Here is a 25,253-nt window from a genome sequence, read left to right as displayed (position 1 = left end):
AAAACAACTGCGCATGACCCAAAAAGTGATCCCATAACAGCTTTCGCTGTAAAAGCTTTTGTAATGAGTTGGAGCATTGGACGGCCCACTGGTTAGGCTATTCATATTGTGCGACGACTCGTTGTCCTTTCGCTGTTTTAAAACGCTTTATAAGTCGTATTAACGCGACTGCTTTCCCGACAAGTCTGCCTAAGGCAAGTTTGCCACTAAATCACAAGCACCGGCGTAGCTCAGTAGTAGAATACTGAGCTGGCACCCAGCAGACTTAAGCTGAAGCCCCACTGTGTCTTTGGTGCTATTTCTTTTTTCTAATTTCGCGCGATGTGGTTACGGACACCGGCGGTGGTGGTGGCGGAAAACTGCGCGTGACTCGAGTTGTGATCTGTTACAGCTTTCGCTGTAAAAATAACGTGACAGAAATGCAGACATTTCTTTGATGAACTCAGATGAGCATGTGATAGTAGAGATTTAGTAGGGAAGGCCGTTCCATTCAACAGCTACATGAGGGAAAAAAGATGAAAAAGTGACAATGTGCACATTGTGGCGCACAAGACTTAAAGAATGACCGGTGCGATGGCAAGGGAATTGCAAAACACCTGTGAAATACCTATAAGCTGAAAGTGCGACGTCGGTACGAAAGATATGACAAATGGGAGGCTGTTTTTATTGATGATACGCTGATGTCGTATGAATATGCGGCATCAGCGCATATTCATACGACATCAGCGTATCAATGTTTCCTCGGGATGTGAAGATAACTGGAAAGAGTCACTGCAGTTTAAAGAGAAGACTTTAAACATACGAGATAAGAAAAAGAGAAAAAGATCAAATGAAAACGCTTGGAGGTTAGCCTGGTAAAAGTAACCAGTTTGCTACTTTGCACAGGGTAGGGAATCAGGGGTCGTAGAGAAGGCGAGAGATATAGGTAAATAAAACGAAAAAAATGGCAGGTCGCACGTGCAGTGGGAATTGATGATATGCGAAGCACGAATGAGGAAGATTGATATGTCACTTTGAAATCACCACAACGTTACGATGTGGACGTAAGATAGGCCGTATGTGACTTCCATGTCATGATTATCAAAATTTGGACGTATCATTCACCTTCATCCATTCACGTCACGTAATACTAAATTTGATATCATATGTAAAGAAACGGCCATGAGCGCGCTATGAGCGTAGCATGTAGTTATGTTTTACATGACACGCATATCAAGATTATCATGCTTGGACCGGTCATTTACCTTCGCCGTCTATTCGCGTTACGTAATACCAAATTTCGTATATGTGAAGCTAGCGAAACGACCGTGAGCGCATCATGAGCATGTCATGTAGTCATGTTGTTACTTGACACGCATCTCATGGACGGATTGGTGGACAGACGCATGAATGGACGTGTTGTAAAACGAGTGGCTCCTGAACAGTAAGAGAAAAATGCTACTTTATTCTGCAGTCATGGTGAACTATCTCTCCTGCCGTCCCTCGCGAGCTCTGTGTCCTCGGCTTTCTGTTCTTCTCTCCCCGTGCCGTACGTTCTAGTTGCTCCGTTCTGGTTCATTTTTCAACATCATCCGGGGCGGGCCAAGGTGAATTGGAGGCTTCGAGCAACCAAATATTTTGCACAGGGCGATTCACAACTGAACCATTGGCGAGACGGACGGAGCAAGCGCATACAATGTTATCCCTCCCTGCCCAGTTTCCATGACATCGCTGGTGCCGTGTCTTCTTGCAATAGCACTACATCAGCAACTCAGAGCTCTGTTGTTGGGCATGTCAAGCAATTGTGTGCCAACCGTAGCAATAGCAGGTACGCTCGTTTCCATCTCTTCCAAAGTTCCACCGTTAAACTGTGGCGATGACGAGCCTTTCGTCGCAGATCAACGGATACGTGAGGCTCTGATGGGCAAACCTGTGGTGGCAATGATGTGCTGCGTTTACCAAGCCAGAAATGTGGTGGAGTTAATGGCTGTAGCTCGTTAGGCTCACTTTCAAGATAGGTTAGTGGTTTGCTGTTGATCGCAGCTTCAATCTCACCTAGCACCGTTGTGAGGCGTTCCACGTTAAGACTACTGCGCCCGAGTGACTTCTTGAGCGCAGTTTCTGTCGTACGAATGTGGCGCTCCCACCATCAACTCCAACATAGAGCGCGTTCTGCGATAAACATCTATTGTATCCTGATTTCCGCGGCGTACTCGCGAAGAGCAGTTCGTGCTCATGCCAACCATCTAGGACAACTCCAAAACGTCTGGGCGTTTTCAGAGTACATGATTGAGGGTGCACCGTGGCGTGCGACTAAACGACGAAAGGCGAGCAAAGTTGTGCCGGTGGACAGTCTGATGTTAGCTCGAAGTGAATGGCACGTGTGACGGCGCATGAAAACAAAAGTATGTAAGTCCTTCTTGGACCGCTTGCTGACTTCGCATACAGCGTCCCGCAGTAATCAAGCCCAACGATCATGAAGGGGCTGGTTTCCATAAATCTTTTGCAAGGAAGTTGGGCCATGTTTGCTGTCTCTACTGTATTTTTCTAGCGTTTGTACATTATACATTGAAAGCTGATCCTCTTCATCGTTTGATGCCCTCTCAATAACCAGAAACGCTCCCAAAGCTCAGGGAGGGTTCATTCAGTACCACCGTGGATCGTACGCATATGTGCTGCCGAAACAAGCAAGTTGGTAAGCTTATGGTCACTTGATAGTAAGATGGGGTGGCGAATGTCCTCTTCAGCGTGCAGCTCTTGCAGTCGCCCACCGACGCAAAGTAGGCCGTCCTCATCCATAAACGGGCACAAACGAAGTACTGGGGATTTTGAACGAAACGATAGACCTTTCTGCAGCGCTTCGACATCGATTGGAAACGAGTCTTCCTGCATTATATGCAACCAATAAAGCCCAGCTTGCAATGATTCTCTTGCTTTCAGAGGACCAGACGCTGACGGGAAGCAACTGGCGCGCCGGCTGGAGCACTGGATCTATGCAGTTACTCTTAGTAGTCTTGTTAAAGAGCTTTAGTTGTCAAGGTGCACGACACCTTGGCGAACGTTAATGACGCATAAACAAACGGATGTAATTTTTGCGGGAAATCTTCAATCATTCTTCGGTTGCTGCGGTTCGGTGAACAGTATTTTTTCGTTAGATTCGTTCACGTCTACAACTTCGTAAGCAGAACTATACCTTCGGAGCAGAATCCTGGAGACTCACAAAAAGGGTTCAGCTTAAATTGAGGTGGACGCAACGAGCAATGGAAAGAAAAATGGTAGGTGTAACCTTAAGAGACAAGAAGAGAGCAGAGTGGATTAGGGAACAAACGGGGGTTAAGAATATTATAGTTGAAATCAAGAAGAAATTGACATGGGTCAGGCATGTAGCGCGTAGACAGGATAACCGCTGGTCGTTAAGGGTAACTAACTGGATTCCCAGAGAAGGCAAGCGGGTTAGGGGGAGACAGAAGGTTAGGTGGGCAGATGAGATTAAGAAGTTTGCGGGTATAAATTGGCAGCAGCAAGCACAGGGCCGGGCTAACTGGTAGAACGTGGGAGAGGCCTTTGTCTTACAGTGGGCGTATTCAGGCTGATGATGATGATGATGATGATGATAATACTTTCGTAAGACCTAAATTTGTCACACAGCCTAGTCGGGCCGTGTCACCACTTGGATGATTTGGTAAGATCTGAGAGTGATAATCCTCGAGTGACGACATCGGCGGGATTTGTCTTGCTGCTACAATGAAATCATCGGACAGGTCTGGTACGCTGCTAGATTTCGGTGAAACAGTGGGCTACAAATAATTCCGACTTGGTCGCTGAACTGTTTATCCAGATTATCGCCACAAGCGAGTCCGTCCAAAAGGCAACAGTGGCGTGTTAAAAAAAGAGGAACCTTTTGCACATACGGCATAATCCGCACCGCGATGGTGCATTTCAGGAGCTCCAGGCGTGGAAGCAATACCATTTTCAAAGCAACCAATCGGCCCTTGCTGATCAAGAGTCGTGTGAAGCACGTTTCGGGTTGCGAGTTAACTCGTACGTGAGTGCAAGCACCGTATGCTCTAGGACCAGGATCTGCGAAGATGTGCAAATGAAATAAAAAGGGCTTGATGCTGTCTCTAAAGAATATGGATCGTGGAATAGTGACGAACAAGTCGGACAGCTCAGAACAACTATTACATTCGGCGTCTTCATCTTCAGGAATACGGGTATCCCACACAAGATTTTTCCCATAGATTCTGGAATACTATTCTAGTCTTATTGGTGAATGGAGTGAGGTAACCCAGTGGGTCGTATACTCTGGTGAAGGTTTTCAGTGCCGTACGTTTCGGAGTCGGCTTTTCGGCGGTAAACATATATAGCTGGGTGTTCGGTAGTCAAGAGAAGGTGATCACCTGAACAGTCCCAGGGAACACCTAAAACCTTCATCATTAGATTGTCTCTAGCTTCATTTTAGATGGCGCAGCCATCACGTAAGAATCTTTCTTTCAACTCGTCGGAATTTGAGGTCCACTTGCGAATTTCTATGCTTGCTTCGTAAAATATTTGTTTCGTTTCTTCATATACCTTCATTTCCGCCTGCGTGCTGGGCAGCCCGACGATAAGATCATCTACGTAGAACGCGTGCACCAATAAGGCTACTGTTTCTGTATAGTTGTGCTGACAACATAACAGGTGATAATGAATTGTAGCCACCAAACGAAACAAGCTTGATGCAGCTCCAAATGGTACTCCGGTCTTCCTCAAAGTTTTAATCGGTGTGATGGGCTCATCGTTAATCGGCTGAAGTTCCAGCCACAAAAACCTCAGAAGATCGTGATCTTCGGGCTGAATCGAAAGCTGGGGTTATGCCTTCTTTATGTCGGATGCAAGAACGGCAGGGTGGCAGCGAAAGTTCAGTACTTGCTGGACAAGGTCCACACCAAGTTTGATGCCCTTCGAGAGGACATTGTTGAGGCAGTGACGAGCAGCTTCATGTGACGACGCATCAAACACCGCTCGAAGCTTCGTTGTGACGGCATCCCGACGAACTACTGTGTGGTGAGGCATACAGTATGCATTATTTCCGACTGGCCGCACTTCTTTCACCTTCTGAGCATGTCCGTCATCGAAATATGCAGTAATATTCAGGTCACATTTCTCAAGTAACGTTGGCTGCTCATGGAAACGGTTGATTTGACGTGGTAGTCGCTGTTCTACCGGTCGGCAATTGCTGTTTCCGGCTGGTAGTCCTGGATGTTCCACCATGAACGGCACCTGATAACGTCTACCTTTCTTTGTTATGTAGCGCTCAAATGCGGAGAGGTGCGCGTTGATTTCCAACGGTTGCGAAAAGCTTCCCTCGATTCCGATCGCATCAAGACACCACATCGAAGATACGTCTACGTCTGGAGAGAAGAATTGCAGCTTGCTATGAACTGTGTGCTAGACGGGTAATGAATGTCTGAGGATAGAGGTTTTTGTACCATTTATCTAAACCTTCTTTCAATCGCTGTTAGCGTCTAGTTGATGCGGTAAATCTTGCCGGTGGTCACCTTCCATGAAGCGTCATATCCTATTAGCATGGTGACCTTGCCTTCTTGCTACGTATTCGATTGACGTGCGCCAGTCACATGGTATTTTTTTCGCGAAGCGTCTGCAAGATATGGTGCTCTAGTGGTGGACTCGTTACGGAGCTGATCTCTGGAATTGTCAAGGCTTATAACTCCACTCCAGCATCGCTAAATCGGCTGCCCTACCATATGAAGATACAGTCAGTGCAGAGTCGGTTCTGAGCAATGAAGCTTCCAAATTTCATTATTGAAAGTTGTTTCTTTCCATTGACAGAACACTGAATGATTGTGACCTCATCTGTGCAAATATAACTGCACTGGCTACCGCTGTTTAACAGAACCCGAACGAGGAGGCGTCTATTTGCGGACTTCGCCCCTATGCGCCTCGTCTACAATAATACAGCCGTACATCCGACGAGCGTACTTTGGGTGGTTTTATTGGTCCGAAGCCTTGGCGAAAATGGTCTTCCCAATGCAACAGATTCCGCAGCAGGCACTGGGTTCTGGATGACGGGTCTGAACAGGTCGCACAGAATGGTGAGGTGGCGACGACGGCAGAAGCCACATGTGAGACTGATGAATTCGTTGCATGTCTTTGTGGTGTGGTTGCGAGCACCGCAGTGGAAACAGCAGTTGTTATACCGTGGCCTCGCTCACTTTTCTTCCGCTGACGGATTGGCAGTGCAGGACATAATGCTTTGCTCTTTTGTCTATTGCTAAGTGGGCAGACTTTATTGATCGATGTAGTGGAACACGTAAGAGCTGCAGCCGATGGAATGAATTCCGTGCCGTCCGGGCTTTCGGGCACCATGCTGTCTTCACCTTCGTAGGAGTGGCGACGTGGTTGCAGGCAACCTTCCTCCCGCACATATACTTGAATGCGAAGAAATGTCAACAGGACTTTCGCTCGGCACAGTCTGTCTTCGGAAGTCTCCGCCCCGCTATAGGCTTCATAATCCTCTTTGATCATTTGGCGGTACATCATAGCCAGGTAGTCTGGCAAGCAACACATCATGACCCGATTCAGTGCCACGATGTATTGATCCGGGGACACACCGACGCCTTCTAAAGCGCTCAATCGGAAGAGCACATTGTCGTGAAGTGTGCGAAGTTTGGCAACTTCTGATGAGCTCTTCACAGACTTCAATGCCAAAAAATGAATCATGTGCTCACTGATGAGGAGATCTCGCCATCCGAACCTATCCATGAGCGTGTTAATCGTGAAGTCGTAATTCTGCTCGGCTAACCGGATTCCTTCGATTGACCATTTAGCGCTGCCAGTTAAGTAAGCAAATACTTGAATTTTTCCATGCATGGCAGGTCGGGGTTCTGGTGTATCGTGGCATCGTAATGATCCCAAAAGGCCCGCCAGTGATGCAGGTTTCCGTCGAAGGTATGTATCTGTAGCCTGGTAAGTAAACCGATCTGTGACCTGGCTCTCTCACATTGTCCGGAGCATTGACGGAACTCGGGAGCTTTGCGTTGCTCGATACTGACCCGGAACCTTCGGCATGCCTCGCGGTAACTTGCTGACTACCTTGCAACAAGTACTTCGAGCACGCGATGACGTAGCTGATCCTCCGCTCCAAACTTGCGCCGTTTCCACTTCGCAGTCAACGTCATCTTCACCTGTTAGCGGAAGAACTGCGTCGTCCAGTCTCGAAAATGTAAGCTCTTTGTCATTGATATAGTCAAGGTGCACGTGAACTTGCGAGAGGTCAGAATCCGTTTGCTGCAGAAGATCCGTAAGCTGGGTTAGGGCTCGCGTGAGGCCACGCCTGAGTGCACCACGCTACCCCCACAGTTGGTCTGAGTTCGTCATGGTCGTGACGTGAAGGCGTCTCTCGAGGGGCAGTCCCTGGTTTCGCCCCACCAAATGTTATGAAAGGACGGGCTCACAAACCGTAAGAGAAAACGCGACTATATACTGCGTTCATGGCGAACTATGTGTCTTGCCGTCTCTCGCGAGCTCTGTGTCCTCGGCTTTCTCTTCTTCCTTCATGATGTCGCACTGTTTGCTTTTTTTCGGTTCATTTTTCAACAGCAAGGATGAACGGATAGGTCGAAGAAAAGATGGATGGAAGGACGGTTGGATGTACAGGATGATGGATGGATGGATGGATGAATGGATTCATAGTCACTGAGGTTCGCTAAGAAATGCTTATATACCATTTGAAACCACCAGTCCTGCGCAGAACCCGCAGCAGAGTCGATGCTAGAGCCCATAAAACATATGTAAACTACTAAGGATGCGCACAAAATCACCACGGAAACAAGAGCGATGCCCCATTGATCTGTAAATGCGCCGAACCAAAGGAGACGACGCTCATCTAAACTTAAGCTATGAGAGGAAATCGCCTGGATACCACCCCCTCCCGTTTATTGCACTCGAGAAAAAAATGAAAAAAGTTGAGTCAATCAATCATTTAGCCAGGTATGAGACACTTCGTAAAGTAACTTTATAATTAACTTTGACATATATACAATTATGACCATTTGAAGAAACAATTATATTGAGTTTTACTTTTGGTTGTTTGTCCCCTCCTCATCTTGTCATGCTTTAATTGTCGGCGGGCGTTGATGCCTGTGGCAGTAGGTTTGCGAAACTTTTGTTCCAAAGTTCTCGACCTATGTAATTTCACCATGCATACACTATCTTCGATATCTCGGCGCCGAATCTAACCGAATGCCATGAATCTCAAAAGAAATAGCATTGTGCTGGCATGTATACTTCCGCGCCGCTTTTTAAGTACCTGCACCACCAGTTATAATTTCATCCACGCCAGTGGGCAATATACGAGTGAGTAACAAGGGTTCATAGAAAGTCAAACAAAAGATACCCATTAGTTTGTGAGCAAGCTACCAATACCGCCATCTCGAAAAAGTCGCACCTGCTCGCACACGCACGGCCGCCAGTACAGGTGGTATCGCTGCAAAAGTTCGAACAATCCCAAATGAATAAATGAACTTAAGAATTACAGTTCGAAAAATTCATTTCAAGATTAATTGGTACCAGCACTTGCTTTGCCTGCTTGAACGGACCCCAACATAATTAAGATTTTTCAACAACAAAAAAAAATACCAATAACATAAGACACCGGCCACTCGAGACACATTCCCGTCGTCGCGTATTATCATATTTGATCCTGATCAGATGCAAACCTTTCTGCACGTCTCACAGACGCACTATTTGATACAATGTCAGCATGCCAGAACAAAAAAAAAAAACTGCTGCAACCGCAATATTACTTTCAATAGAAACGTAGAGCATCGCACGATCGAGTGAGTTGCCAGACCCATGACGGTGCCGCCCGTTAGGCGATATGGCGGCGACCCAATAAAAAGAGGTCTATACGGTCATGTGCGCTTTGTCAAACAAGGAGCCAATGATGGCGCAAGGTAAACCCTTCCATTCTCCTTCTTCTCCCTCTCTTCTTTCTCTGCAAAATAAAAATGAATGGAAACAGAAAAAAAAAAGATGCTGCATTCAACACTTGGTGTTCTCAGGTGGTCTCCCTGCCAATTTACTGACCGAACCTAATGCTGCTTAGCTTCGCTGGCCGAACGAGAACTGGCTCATTCAGCTTGGTATGGTCAAAGGCTGGAGTAATCATAGCACAACAACATTTTTACCCGACTACGTGATTATTAGGTCCATTTCGCCAGGTTATTACTGATGGTGTATGCAGTGCAATCAATTCTCCTGGCGGAAAACGGCATAGGTGTTTGACTATCGTCTGTTGTGCTCTGCCAGAAAACGTACTCTGTTTCATCGCTGGGCTGCACAAGCATCAATGTGCCATATTCTACGAATGTGTGCTTACGGACTGCCGCCAACGGCCGTGCGCGTAACACACTTTCCGTATTCTACAAAAAGTTTCTTTAAGAGGCTTTCATAGCTGAGTGGCACACGAGTTACCGTTATAAAGCAGGGCATACCTGGATGCCCAATAATGATATTGTAACCCGTTACGGTGGTCAAGTGGCACTGGCCTGCGGAGGCGCACGGCGCGTGGTTTCGTGGCCGCAATTTAGATAGAAGCCAGAATGGTCAAGACCCGTGTTCCTAATTTTGACATAGGCGCACGTTAATTACCCCCAAAATGTCGAAATTTTGGAAGCCCTCCTCTACGGCACCTCTTATAATAATATGGATGTCACACGCAACAAATATTATTCCTAACACAATTCTACTAACCGCCAGTTAAATATCTCGCTCAGTGATGTAACGAATTGAACTTTGAATACCGCCAAATTTATGCACGAGTGCGCACGCACAAAATTTAGATTCCCTAAACGCATTTTCCTTCTCTCATTTCTCTACGTAAATGTTCAAACGATGGAACGAGTAATGAAAGACGTGGAAAGAGTAAATAACGCCTCCTCTCTATTCTTTTTTCCAAAACAAAGAAAAGGAATACATAGAGTGAGGGCAGAAAGAAATGAAAGATGATAGCTTGCGCACTCGGTGCCACATTTGAAGTCGTGTGCGCGCGCATCAAGTTTCGATTTGCAATACGTTCATGTGCGCTTGATAAATTGTAGATCCAATGATGCCGCAAGAGTAAACGACGCCCTTCTTCTTCCTCTATTCCTTCTCCCCAAACAAAAGATATAAAGAGCAAAAGGATGATGTCATGAGCAATTTCCAGGTGGTCTCCCACCTTAGTACTTACCGAGCCCATTGCTTCGGTGATCGAACGAAAATCGGCGCATTCGGTATATAGTATTGCCGATAGTAGCAGCAGCCGTTCTACAGCACTAATTATACTCGAATGTGTTATTAATACATACATCTCGCCAAGTTACAATTGCAGCTTTTGCAGCACGTTAAATTTCGGTTGCTGCAAAATACTTTGGTGTCACTACCGTCCATTCTTCTTCGGCAGAAAAGCTGCTGCAGAAAAGTTTCTTCGTTTGGGCGCACAAGCACGAATGATCAAAACTTTTACGTATGAATGACTGGACGCTAACGGGCTGGCGACCACAGTCCACCGCGTAAGTAACTTCTTTTAACGGATAGCACATCTGTTGCATGAGTTTTTATAAAAGATCGGCACATTGTGACCGATGTATATCAGGAATAACTTGATTTCCCTTAAATGCTATTGTACTCAGATTTGGGTGCACGTTAAAGAACCCCAGGTGGTCAAAATTTCCGGAGCCCTCCACTACGGCGTCTCTCATAATCATATGGTGGTTTTGGGACGTTAAACCCCACAAATCAATCTTAAATGCTATTATAACCCGCCACAATGACCTAGTGTTCAAGGCACTCGGCTGCTGCTGCTGCTGCTGCTGCTGCTGCTGCTGCTGCTGCTGCTGAAAAACATTTATTTACAGATGTTATTTACAGGGAGGGTGGGAACGGTCCTTAAGGGGCCACCCCGTACAAAGACTAGGTGAGCTCCCTCTTACGGGAGCCCATTGGCGTTGGCCGCGGCCCGGGCACGCTCGACCAGGGCCCGTTGGGCCGTCAGGTTGGAGCAGCCGAGCAGGGCTGCCTCCCAGTCCTCCCGCGAAGGGTTGGGTAGTGGGGTAAGGTTGTACCACAAGTGGCGAGGTTGAATTCAAGCGCCAATTTCGAAGGAGATGAAAATGCTTCAGGCCCGTTTGCTTAGATAAGGCGCACATTATTTTCCCCAAAAGTTTGGAACTTCCAAAGTCCTCCTTTATGGCATCTGTCATTGTTTTATAGACGTTCAACTTCAAGAATCATTGTTCTCAATGCTAGTATACCGACCGGAAGTAAACTCTGTTGAGCTGAGTTTACTTCATAAGAATGTGGTTCTTGCTTTGTAGCAATGACCATACCTTAAGGTGCGCGTGATGAAACGATCAACGGATGGCATTGAAAAGCCCGCTCCCTCCTACAAAAAGGAAGATAAAATCGATAAAAAGAGATCAATAAAATAGAAAAATGATACCATGCGCACTCGGTGTTCTGTAGCTGCGCTTCACCTTCTCACCTTCAACCGAGCTACGCTTCACCTTTTGGCAGCTCGAGCGCGAAGCCGCGGTCATCACGCAATATCACAATATCGAACTGTCATGCGTGACACATTTGCAGGCGCCTGCGCACATATCAAGTTTGGAATCACTACACGCATTATACTTTTTTCCTGATGTTACGGCTGGGCTAGGCATAACAATGTCAGCCTCTCGCTGGCAGAAATTGTTATAAAATGAAAAAAAAAATCCGTAGTTTGACCTAACACATGCTAAATTGTCCGAACATGCCACTCATTGCTCATTGCCAGTCCCGTCCTCTTCGCCGGATGGTACGGTCTATAGGGAATCAAAATTTTATGCGTGTTCACTTTCTAAATGGTTATGTAACGGAAAAGTGACACCCATAACTAACTATCCCTAAAGGGACGCAGAAGCACATTTATAAAAAAATGACGTTGGAGCGTGTACGGACAATTTGATCCTTGCTGAATTAAAAATGGACGTGAAAGTTCTGAAATTTTAACGCCAATAGCACTTTTCGGAGAAAAAACAGGGGCTGCGGCCTCCGGGCGTCTTGAGACGCCGAGTGAACACGGTGATGTCATTGTCAGTATGGCGCGTCGTCTGTAACAGCAGCACATCTGAAGTGCGGCCTCGTCGATTAGTTCCTACTGCTAGAGCCACGAAAACAGTTATGACATCCTCAACAATAATATCGGTCCTTCCTAAACGCGAAGTTTGATTGAATTGCAAAATTTCTTCAGTTTCCTTTGTGATGACATCTTCTCAGGCAGGCACAGGGATGGGGCATTGGGAATAGAAGGCATAAGTTTCAGATGGCAGGAGAAGACAGGGCGAAAAAAAAATGGCCCCGTATCTGCATGTAATCTGCAAATGTTGCGTGTGGAGAGAGTGAAGAAAACATAATTTGATGTCTGCACAAGAAAATCGGTGAATAGTATTCCGGAGGCGCTCATTACAGTGCCTCGAGCGTGCAGCGGAGGCGAACGAGTGCATCAACTCACGTCACACGTGAGACATGAGCACCATCCGGCAGTTTTATTTGGCAAACAAAGCGCGTGGCCCCGAGACGGGCGCGCGTGCCCGTCTCAGAGGTGATAATGTGTGAACGCAAGGCGACGGGTAGGTGCCACCACCGTGCCGTCTTAGCAAAGCGTTGGAAACACTCGCTTCTTCGTGCAAGCGTTGCATGGTCAGTGAAGCGTGATAAGCGCTACGGTCCTTAGAATTACTTATGTATGCCTTTTCTAGTAAAAGAGGAACATTCAGAATAAATACGTGTTGTTATGGTGCCTCAGATTTGCGCAATTATTGCTTTTTAAATGGAAATCGCACACGTATGAACGTTGATTTTTGAGCAACATTGGTGCACGCTGCGGATGGGGTCGGCAGTTTGGGGTATCGGCTGGTCACTGATTACCAATGGTCACTGATTACACTGGCTGGTGCTGTTTAGTACCCGGTTTGCTGTAACGGTGGACAAACAGACAACAGTACAGACAGACAGACCAAAGTTTTTGCGTCGAAGGTGTCAAGAAAGACGATCGTCTTTAAAATTGCAATGTGACTCGTTCGACTCTCCTTCCGCGGCACACGCCCGAACCAACGCAACGTGCAGCCTACTGAGAAAGTCAAGGTACAAGGGATGCGCACGAATTAACGCGGGCATTTAGAAAAAACGGGTCTTCCAAATACACAAGTAAGCCCGATGGTTGCGCCACTTCAGAAGGCTCTCACGAAAAGGAGGGCCGCAGCACAAAATTCCAATCTCTCTTGGGCAATGCACGTCGAACAAATAATCAACAAAGCTAACCGTACGCTTGGGTACCTACGCCGTAACTTTTCCAAAGCTCCATCTTCATTGAAATTAGCCCTGTACAAAACATTAATATGACCTAAACTAGAATATGCTTCTTCGATTTGGGATCCCAGCCACATTAATTTAATTACATCGCTTGAGCTAGTTCAGAATAATTCCACACGCTTCATATTATCGAACTACAATCGCACTGCCAGTATATCTGCAATGAAAAATAATCTGTCCCTGCCTACCCTGTCACTGCGAAGAAAAGTTTCCCGCCTATCAACTTTTCATAAATTGTATCACCACCCCATCTTGCGCGACGAACTTATTTTGCAACCCCAGTATTTTTCCAACCGTGTCGATCACCGTCACAAGTTTGGAATTATCACTTATCGTACTAACACAGCTGCGCAGTCGTTCCTGCCTCGTTCTTCTCGCGAGTGGAACCACCTTCCTCCTGAAATTGTTGCTAATTATGACAACCATCTTTTTCGTGATACCGTAGCTAACATTGTATACGCAGGACCTATTTAATGTATTTTTGTTTGCACGCTGACTTTTGCTTATATTCGTACTAACGCTGTATTTTTCCCTCCCCACCACGTACCATGTGTTATTCAGTGTAATCCACTCCCCTCTGTAATGTCATTTGGCCCTGAGGGTATTATAAATAAATAAATAAATAAATAAATAAATAAATAAATAAATAAATAAATAAAATTGTCACTGCGGAGAATCGACTATAGGAACATCGGAATCACAGCACGCGTAATATGGCAAGTAGTGCGCCAATCTTTGCGTTTGTGAGGATGCGGGTGGCGTGGTCGTCGAAGTCTTCGCGATGGCGGCAGCAGCCAGCACATGCGATTAAGCACATGGTGTCTGCGTCGTCATCGAGCGCGTAGTGACGACGAACACAGCCGGTTCAGACGATGGACAAAGCCATCGTCGTGTTCGTGGGGACGACGGGGTGCTCTCGATGTAGGTCGCACGGCGGCTTCCGGAGCCACGCCGCTGGTACGGAGGAGCTCATCCCAGAAAGAGCCGTCCATGATCGTCGTCGCAGGCTCCAAGCCTCCTGGCGTGTTGCAAGGGTTGACGGCAAGTCACGGTGCTGTCAGATGAGGCCATGAAGACCGCGGCCATGCGCTGGATCTGCTGAAAAGTGAAGCGCAGCTCGGTCGGATTGTTTTCCGCTACAATTTATCGAGCGGGAATGTTGTGCTGCACATGGTCCCTGGCGTGTTTGACGCCGCAGCGCAGGCACGGTTGGTCTCGCGAGCAGGTGGTGGTTCCGTGCCTGATGCGTTGGCTGCGGGTACACCGCAGGGGCTGGAAAAGGTGTAAGGCACGCGCAAACTTGGGGATGGCCCTTTTTACGGAGCAGTCGCAGGCGTTGCGAAATGAATTAAGATGGTGTATTCCTTGCAGGAAGTTATGGCCATGGCTGGAAGGAGGAAAGTCCGGTTTGCCTCTTCCCCTCGTTCGGAGGCAGGTAGTTGATGGCGGTGTCATGGCTGCCAGTCTCCTTCGATAGGGTTTGTTTTTTTAGCGCGCAGGCTTCCTTGATTCCTGCTGCTGCGTGGGCACCACTGTGGATGCCAAGGTAGCCAGGATGGTCCCGCCGCAGTGGTCTAGGGGCTAAGGTATTCGGCTGCTGACCCACAGGTCATGGGATCAATTCCCGGTTGTGGCGACTGCATTTCCGATGGGAGCAGGAATGTTGTAGGCACGTTTGCTCAGATTTGGGTGCGCGTTAAAGAACCCCAGGTGGTCGAAAGTTCCGGAGCCCTCCTCTCTCATAATCATATGGTGGTTTTGGGACGTTAAACCCCACAAATCATTGAGGTAGCCAGGATGGAATACTGTTGATATTCTGTCTTGCTGTGGCCTTGCGGCGGCGACATCTGTAGCCCTTAAAATGGCTGCGTGCAAAAGAGCGTTAGAGAGAATACGACGGAAAGGATAGTCGCGAAAAATACAAACTTCCTTTTTGCTTGCAAGCGTACGTGCCTCTCGCTTGTTGACTCGGGTTTACACGAAGAACCGAATGCACATTACATCATATTTTTATTGTTTTTATCATTCTATTTTTGTCTATATTTTTAATAAAGAAGAAAGAGGGCGTGATAGCGTTGTTGAATCTTGCCACGTAATTCGTTTAACGTTGCATCACGCGCACGTGGAAGCTTCATGCGTGCACAGATGGGCATCTATTTACGCAAATGACAGTTCAATTGTGCGATATCTCTACTCAACAGGACATTGAGTGCACGTGGTATGAAATTTTTTATTTTATCGATCTCTTTTTATAAATTTTCTTTTTCTTATTTTCTTTTCCTTCTTGTGGGAGGGATAGAGTGCAGGGGAGTTGTTTATCTTTTCCGTGCCATTCGTTCATTCTTTCCTCGCACGCAACTTAAGGTAAGCTAATTGTTACAAGCAAGAACCCCATTCCCAGACCGGCCTGGTTTTCAATGAAAACTCGTCGCCTTCGTCGTGGCTAATTCCGAAGAAATGTGCTCCTGTCCTGTCTGCATATGCAGCGGGTTGATCTTGTTGGCTGAACTTGCAGCACGTTTATTGTGTGAGCGGCAGAAATGGTGAGAGACAGCGAATGCATTGTGCCAAGTGTGTGTGTGACACACGCATTTCCAATTAGTCGTTTTAATTGGGGCGACCAATCGTTCGTCAATGTAAGTTCGCCCGTCCTGCTCGTACAAGGCAACCAGTTGCATCCCCCTCTCACCCTACAAAACGGGTCTGTAATGAAGAGAGGGGCTGAAGTGGGCGCCAACTGGGACTCTGTCACTTGGGCGTAAAAAGTCTGACAATCAGGGTGGAATTGAGCTTTTGTAATGTAAGGGCGTTCGCACTGTAGATCACAACGAATACCGAGTAGTAGCTTGTCGAGGAGTCGTTCGGAAGCATCCGTTTGTGTCTTCCATGATGTATATAAGTGTCTGTTAGGTTCTCCCAATGTTGGTCTCTCCCTTGGCCTATTGTTCATGACGCCCTTGGGCTTGCGTTAGACAACTCCCCTGATCAGTACCACGCGACGCCACCGGCAATTAGGCTCCGGCGTCCAGCGCAACCGTAACATTAGAAACACTGCAATACGTGTAGTGAGTCAAATCTTGATACAGGCGCACGCGTCTGCAGATGTGTCGAGCAAGCAGTTCAATATTGTGATATCTCTGCTCAACAGATTTCACCTCCGGTTGGTAGAATAGCATTAGGAATAATTATTCTTGAAGTTTAACGTCCCCAAAATAATGATAGACGCCATAGAGGGGGCTTTGAAAGTTTCAAACATTTAGGGTAAATACCGTGTGCCGAAGCTAAGCAAATGGGTCTGAAGCATTTCCCCTCCTTCGAAATCGGGGCTGTACTTCAACCTCGTGACTTGTGGTACAGCAGCCGAATGCCTTGACCACTAGACCAAGGTGGCGGGTTACAATAGCATTTAATGAAATTCAAATTATCCCTGCTTTACATCGGTCACAAGTGTGCCGCTTTGCTATAAAATATCACGCAACAGGCGTTCGGTGCGTTAAGGAAAGTTACTTACGTGGTCGACGGTGTACGCCAGACAGTTAGCGTCCAGCCATCCATACGTAAAAGTTTGGATCATTCGTTCTGTTGCGCCCAAACGAAGAAACATAGTAGGTTTTCTGCAGGAGAAGAATGGATGGTAATTACGCACCAACGTATTTTGCAGAGCGCGCTGCAAAAACTGTCAATTTTAACTTGGCGAGATGGATCTAATAATCGCGTAGTCGAGTTTAATTAGTGCTGTAGAATGACTGCTTCTACTATCGGCAATAATATGCTGAATGCGCCGATTCTTCTCCGATCACCGAAATAATGCACTCGGTCAGTACTAAGCGGGGAGACCACCTGGAAATTGCTGATGACATCATACTTTTGCTCTTTATGTCTCCTATTTGCGGAGAAAGAATAGAGCAAGAAGTAGGGTGTCGTTTACTTATGCGACCTCATTGGTTCCACATTTCATCACGCGCACATGAACTTATAGCGAAACGATACTTTATGCGTGCACACATGGCTTCAAATGTGGCACCGAGTGCGCACGCTATCATCTTTTCATTTCTTTTTTGTTTTAGTGAAAAAAGGAAGAGAAAAGAGAGGGGGCATATTCACCCTTTCCACATCATTCATTACTCGTTTCATCATGTGAACTTTGCGTAGAGAAAGGAAACAAGCAAAATGCATGTGGTGAATCGAAACTGTGAGCATGCGCACTCGTGCAAGAATTTGGCCGAATTCGAAGTTAAATCTGTTATGTCAATGCTCGAGAGATTTAACTGACGGTTAGTAGTACGGCATTACGAATATTAAATTTTGGGTCTGACAACCATATGAATATGTTAGATACCGTAGAGAAGGGCTTCGGAAATTTCAACCGTTTGGGGGGTATTAACGTGTGCCTATTTTTAAACTAGGAACACGGGTCTGAACCATTCTGGATTCTATATAAATTGCGGCCACGAAACCACGCGCCGTGTGCCTCCACAGGCCAGTGCCTCTTGACCACCGTAGCAGGTTACAATATCATTATTGGGCATCCAGGTATGCCCTGCTTTATAATGGTAACTCGTGTGCCACTCAGCTATGAAAGCCTACGAAAAAATTTTTGTAGGTTACGGAAAGGTTCTTACGCGCACGGCTGGTGGCGAAGAAACAATGTGCGTTTTCTGGCAGAGCATAACAGACGATAGTCAAGCACCAACACCGTTTTTCGCCAAAAGAATTTAACGCACTGCACAAACCATCAGGCTTAACCTGGCGAAATGGACCTAATAATCACTTAGTCGGCTAAAAACGTTGTTGTTATACGATTGCTCCTACCTTTAACCATGCCAAGCTGAAAGCGCTGGTTATCGTCCGGATGGCGAACCTAAGTAGCAAAGGGCTCGGTATGTACTTTGAGAGGGAGACCACCTGGAAGCACCCAGTCTTGAATGAAACATCTTTTTTTTCCTTTCCTTTTTTGCAGAGAAAGGAGAGAGGGAGAAGGAGGAGAATGGAAGGGTTTAACTTTGGCCAAAAGAGTTGGTTCATTAGTTCCTCGTTTGGCAACAAGCCCAAGTCCGTATATACATCTCTAGCCAGGTCGCCGCCACATTGCCTAGCGGGCGGCGCCATCCCATGTCTGGCAACCCACTCGAACGTGCGATGCTCCGTGTTTCCATGAAAAGTAATTGTACGTTGCAGTCGTTTTTGTGTTCGTTCTGGCATGCTGAATTTTGTCTTGAATACTGCGTCTGCGAGACGTCCTGAAAGGTTTGCATCTGATCAGGATCAAATACAATAATATGCGACGACGGGAACGTGTCGCGAGCTGATGGTGTGGTATGTTGTCAGCACTCTTTCTGTTATAAAAAACTTAATTATATTAACACCTGTTCAAGCAGGCAAAGCAACTGCTGGTACCCTTTAAGCTTAGAATTTTTTTGAACTGTAATAGTTAAGTTCATTTTTTCAGCGGAGATTATTTGTGCTGTTGCAGCGATACCTCCTTACTTGCGGCCGTGCGTGAGCGAAATACTGCGACTTTTTCGCGATCACGGTATTGGTAAGTTGCTAACAAACTAATGTGTATCTTCTATTCGATCTTCCATGAACCCTTTTAGTCGCTGGTATATTGCCCACCGTCATGAATGGAATTGGGCCTGGTGGTTCTGGTACTCAAAAAGCGGCGTGGAAGATTACATGCCAGGACAACGCTCTTTCTTTTGAGAGTCGTGGCGTTTGGTTAGACTGCGGTGCCGAGATGTCGAAGAGAGTGCATGCATGGCGAAATTACATAGGTCAAGAACTTTCGAACAAAAGTTTCGCAAACCTTTTGCCACAGGCATCAACGTCCTGCGACGAATAAAACGTGAAAAGGTGAGGAGGAGACAAACAACCAAAAGTAAAAGCTCAGTATATATGTTTCTTCAAATGGTCGTAATTGTACATATAATCAAAGTTAATTTAAGGTTACTTTACGGTGTATCTAATACCTGGCTAATTTGTTGGTTGTCTCAACTTTCTCCAATTTTCCTTGAGTGCCATTAATGGGGAGGGGGTGGCATCTAGGCGATTTGCTCTCGGAGATTACGTTTAGATCAGCGCGGTCTCCTTTGGTTCAGCACATTGACAGATCAATGAGGCATCGCTCTTGTATCCGTGGTGTTTCGTGCCTACCCTCAGTCGTTTTCCTATTTGTCACGTGCGATTAGTATGTACTAGCTTGCAGAACTGGTCTAGCTTTTAGAACGTGTAGATAGCCGCTCTTGCGACTGCTTTTGCTGGCGCCCGGCCTGTGAAACCTCGCCTTTGGTGACGGTGAACGCGACATGCTAAGCAACAAGACGCGGTACTGTACGGCTGGCAAAGCTGTACTTCCAGAGCTGCTGTGTCACTGCAGAGACGTTTGATGGTTCGGCAACGTGAGCTTTGCGAACTGCTGTGCACGTGAACACTTGACTCACAAGTGCGTCTGGGAAGTTCTTTTTGTGCATATTGTATTGTATTGTTGGTCATTTGGCTAATCAAATGGTTTGGCTTCCTCAAGCACAGTGTTTCATTTGTTTTCTTTTTTCTCACGTTTTGAATTAGCTAGCCTAAATGCGCATTACCAACAAGTAAATAGTCGGCAAGTGAAAACAGTACATTTCGCACCAATTAGGGCAAATGCGCTATGTCACTTCTGCTTCTGGTGGTGACGTCATATTTTATTTTAGTTTTCTGGTAGTTTACCCCTTCTCACGTAGATGGCGAAGGTTGCAACAAGCCGCCGACTAATGGATCCATGAAGCTGTATAGAAGTTATGCTACTAGTTTACGTATACTACAGTTCTTGACTATTCTGCCGATGAGGCACCCAGCGGACTCGAGCCTTTGATTAGCTGAAGAGTCATATATTGTTCATTTTATCAAGTAGTTTGTCTGCAAGTTGTACTACCTATGTGAAGTCTCCTCGTCGTTTCCAAAGGTAACTAGCTAAATTAAGAGATAGAGAAGCAACCGCCACAACGTGCTCTAGTTATGTTTCGCTCTACGAAGATATTACCTATTGGGTGTACTACATCGCAAAACTTGTCAGACCCGGTTCCTGACGACGGAAAAAATTGTCTTCCTTTGGTAAATACTTCGAACACGAAGTGACCAACTCAATTTTTTTTGTTTCGCGATTCGGCTTCTATATCGCACAGGTTGTACGATGCATCCCGCTGTCCCAATTGATTTGTACACTCGCGACAACAATTCTGCCACGTTATTTTCAAGAAAACTTTGGCGAGTATTTGGGCTACACAAATCCTAAGGGCAAAGCAACTGAAAAGCGTCAAGCCAGTTACCTGTCTGCGAAGTGAGTGGTGTCTCGTGCGCGTTGATACAGTGACATTAACTACTTTGATATCCATGTTGAGCTGAGCTACAAGACTAATGTTTCACGAAACCCATGGTACTAAAACGTAATAAGAAAATGAAGCGAAAACAAAGGCGGCTACATGAGTGGTGGTTAAATGTTTCGCGACAGACAAGGCTGTCACTCACCGATCATGTTTGGTCATGAATAGAACCATGTGTGCTTATCATTTCCCCGAGTGGAAGACTGCCCAATCAAGGTATAGCTTGGCACATGTCGATGTAAAACTTGTTACGCAACACAAACCATGAAATGCATGAAACAACAGCAAAAGCTGCACGTTTCGTGATGCGTGCCGCATAGAAATTGCACAGCCCCCCTCCCCCACCAGTTTTCTTTATTTTTCTGTAATATTTATAACAAGCAAATAAGCACAGTGGCTCATCGTTGACCTCTCGCTGGTTGACATTGTCATAAAACAGAAAGAAATACCAGTAGTTCTACTTAACGCATACTAAATTGTTAGAAAACGCCACTCATCCAAGTCGAGGGGCCGGCGCAGGCCGGTGGCGTCGAGGGTGCGGGTGGCGTGGTCGTCAAACTTTTGGAGATGGTGGCAGAAGCCAGAAGATGCGATGAAGCACGTGGTGTATGCGTCGTCGTCGAGCGCGTAGTGACGGCGACAACAGCCGGTTGAGACGAGAACGAAGCCCTCGTCGTGTTCGTGGAGACGACGGCGCACTCGATGTAGATCGCAGGACGGCTTCAGGGGCCACGCCGCTGTTACCGACAAGGTGATTCCGGAAAGAGCGGAACTTTTCGCACGGCTACAAGGCTTGGCGGCAAGTCGCGGTGCAGTCAGATGAGACCATCATGACCACAGCTTTGCGCTTGAGCTGCCGAGAAGTAAAGCGCAGCTCGGTTGCGGATTGTTTTCCGCTACAATTTTGGCAGCGTGGATGTTGTGCTGCACACGGTCTCTGGCATGTTTGACGCCGCAGCGCAGGCACGGTTGGTCTCACGAGCAGGTCGCGCTTGCGTGCCCAATATTGTGGCATTGGGAACACTGCAGGGGCTGGGGCAGGCGAGAATGTAAGGCACTGGGGTGGGGTGTTTTGCCTTTTGCTGTGCGGCCACAGGCGTTGAGAAAGAAACAAAGCTGGTGTGTCCCTTGCAAGAAGTCATAGCCAAAGCACGAAAGGAGGAAAGTCTGTTTTGCCTCGTCCCCTCGCTCGTAGGATGGTAGTTGATGACAGTGTCATGGTTGCCGGTCACCTTCCATCGTGTTTGTTTTTCAAGCGCGCAGGCTTTCTTGGTTCCTGCTGCTGCTTGGGCACCGGTGTGGATGCCGAGGTTGCCTGGACGGAATCCTGTTGATATTCCGTCTTCCTGTGGCCTTTCGACGACGCCATATGTAGACCTTAAAAAGGCTGCGTGCAAAAAGGCGTTGGAGCGAATACGATAGAAAGAATAGTCGCGCAAAATACAAACCTCCTTTTTCCTTGCAAGCGTACGGTCCTCTCGCTTGCAGACTCAGGTTTACAAAAGGAACCGAATGCGCATTGCATCAATATTTATTCAGTTTGTCATTATCTTTTTGTCTATATTTTCAATAAAGAAAAAAGAGGGCCCGATAGCGTTGTTTAAGCTTGCCACGTCATTCGTTTAACGTTGCGTCACGTGCACGTGGAAGCTTCATGCGTGCACAGATGGGCATCTATTTAGCGCGAATGACAGTTGAATTGTGCGATATCTCTACTCAACAGGACATTGAGTGCGCGTGGTATGAAATTTTTTATTTTATTGATCTCTTTTTATAAATTTTCTTTTCCTTCTTGTGGGAGAGATAGGGCGTAAGGGGAGTTGTTTATCTTTTCAATGTCATCTGTTCATCGTTTCATCACACGCACAACTAGCATACCTTGAGGTGCGTGTGAGAAAACACTGAACGAATTGCATGGAAAAGATAAACAACTCCCCGACACACTCTTCTTCTACAAAAAAGAAAAGAAGCTTGATAAAAAAGATCAATAAAATAGAAAACTATGGTACCATGCGCAGTCAGTTTTCTGTAGAGTAGAGTTATCGCACGATTGAACTGTCATCCGCACTAAATATATGCCCATCTGTGCATGCATGATGCTTTTACGTGCGTGTGATGCAATGTTAAAAGAATGACGTGACAAAATTAAACAACGCTACAGCACCCTTTTTCTTCTTTAAAAAAATATAGACAAAGAGTGAATGATGAAAGAATAAAAAATTGATAAAATGCGCATTCGGCGCCTCATTCAAACCGGACACACACGATTGCAAGCACATACAATTGCAAGCAAAAAGGATGTGTGTATTTTGCGTGGCTGTCCTTTTCATGATATTCGCTCCAACGCTCTTTTGCACGCAGCCATATTAAGGGCTACAAATGGCGTCGCCGGAAGGCTGCCACGTGAAGAAACATCAACAGGATTCCGTCCTGGCTACCTTGGCATCCACACTGGTGCCCACGCAGCAAGAGGAACCAAGGACGCCCGCGCGCTCGAAAAAAAACCCCATCGAAAGAGACCGGTAGCCATGACACCGCCATCAACATCCTGCCTCCGAGCGAGGGGAAGAAGCAAAACAGACTTTCCTCCTCTACATCTATGGCCCTGACTTCCTGCAAAGACACAGCACCATCTTAATTCTTGTTGCAATGCCTACTGCTGCCCAGCAAAAAGGACCCTCACGAATTTTACGCATGCCTTACATCTTCGCCGCCCCAGCCCCGGCAGTGTTCCCGCTGCCACCGCATCAGGCAAGGAACCGCAAGCTGCTCGCGAGACCAACCATGCCTGCACTGCGGTGCCAAAGACGTCAGGGGACGAGTGCAGCACAACATTCTCAATGGATAAATCGTAGCGAAAAACAATCCGCAACTGAGCTGCGCTTCACTTCTTGGCAGCTCCAGCGCATGGCCACGGTCACCACGGCCTCCTCTGACAGCACCGTGACTTGCCGTCAAGCCTTGCAAAACGCCAGGTGACTTGGAGTCGTGCGACGACCATCATGAATGGCTATATCTGAAATGAGCTCGTCGGTACCGGCGGCGTGGCCTCGGACGCCACCCTGCGACCTACATCGAGAGCGCCCGTCGTCCCCACGAAGACGGCGATGGCTTTGTCCTCGTCTGAACCGGCTGTGATCGTCATCACTACGCACTGTACGATGACGCAGACACAACGTGCTTCATCGCATCTGCTGGCTGCTGCCGCCGTCACGAAGACTTCGACGACCACGCCACTCACATCCTCGACGCCACCGACCTACATCGGCCTGTCGACGAACACAAACATTGGCGCAATTCTTGCCGCATCACGCGTGCTGTGATCCCGATGTTTCTAGTCAACTCTCCTCAGCTACAATGTTGTGATGCCTTCCTACTCTCTGAAGTGGCGCAACCATCGGGGTCAACTGGACTTACATTTAAGTTTGGAAGACCCAATTTTCTAAATGCCCACGTTAATTCGTGCGCATCCTTTGTACCTTGACTTTCTCGGTCAGCTACACGTTGCGTTGGTTCGGGCGCGTGCCGGGGGAGGAGAGTCGAACGAGACGCATTGCCATTTTTTTCGCCCTCTCTTCTCTTGCTATCTAAAACCTATGCCTTCTATTACCATAGCACCAACCCTGTGCCTGCCTGAGAAGTTGTCATCTCAAAGAAAACTGAAGAAACGTTGAAATTCAATAAAACTTCGTGTTTAGGAAGGACCTAAAATATTTTTGAGGATGTCATAACTGTTTTCGCGGCTCTAGCAGCAGGAAATAATCGACAAATGTGCTGCTGTTACAGACGACGCGCCATAATGACAGTGACATCACCGTGTTCACTCGGCGTCTCAAGACGCCCGGAGTCCGCAGCCCGTTTTTTCACCGAAAAGTGCTTTTGGCGTTAACATTTGAGAAATTTCACGTACACTTTTAATTCAGCAAGGATGAAATTGTCTGTGCACCCTCGAAAGTCATTTTTTATAAAAGTGCTTTTGCGTCCCTTTAGGGATAGACAGTTTTGGGTGGTGCTTTTCATTTGCATAACCATTTAGAAAGTGAACACGCATAAAATTTCGATTCCCTATAGACCCAATCATCCGGCGAAGAGGACGGGACTGATAATCAGCGCCTCCCTTTTTTCTGGAGCGTGCCGACTGCGCGGAGTGTCCTACTGGCTGGTGCTTGGATGAGTGGCGTTTTCGAACAATTTAGCATGTGTTAGGTCAAACTACGAATATTTCTTCTGTTTTATGAAAATGTCAGCAAGTGAGAGGTCAACGCTTATCCACTGTGCCTCTTTGCTTGTTATAATATACAGAAAAATTAAGAAAAGTTGTGAAGTTGGGGGGGGGGGGCGAATAGTATGGGGCACGCTTAACTGAAGACGCAGCTTTTTCTGTTGCTTCATGCTGTGCATAGTTTGTGTTCCGGAAGAAGTTTTATGTCGACATCTGCCGACATATATCTGGATTGTGCCGTCTTCCACTCGGGGAAATGATAAGCGGACAGGGTTTGATTTATGACCAAACATGAT

General features: G+C 46.8%; 1 long non-coding RNA gene across 1 annotated transcript; it reads right to left on the bottom strand.

The window, feature by feature from the left end:
- Window positions 1–21,072: 21,072 nt before the first annotated feature.
- On the bottom strand, window positions 21,073–22,239 carry LOC142777144 (uncharacterized). Its single transcript, XR_012887945.1, has 2 exons — window positions 22,184–22,239; window positions 21,073–22,122 (listed from the first exon to the last, which is right to left on the bottom strand). It is a non-coding gene; the product is annotated as an uncharacterized LOC142777144 (long non-coding RNA).
- Between the last annotated feature and the right edge of the window lie 3,014 nt (window positions 22,240–25,253).

The sequence above is a fragment of the Rhipicephalus microplus genome, chromosome X, assembly GCF_043290135.1.
Source record: "Rhipicephalus microplus isolate Deutch F79 chromosome X, USDA_Rmic, whole genome shotgun sequence".
Lineage (NCBI taxonomy): Eukaryota > Metazoa > Arthropoda > Arachnida > Ixodida > Ixodidae > Rhipicephalus > Rhipicephalus microplus.
The sequence above is the reverse complement of the archived record's forward strand: the minus strand, read 5'-3'. Positions and strand labels throughout refer to the sequence as shown.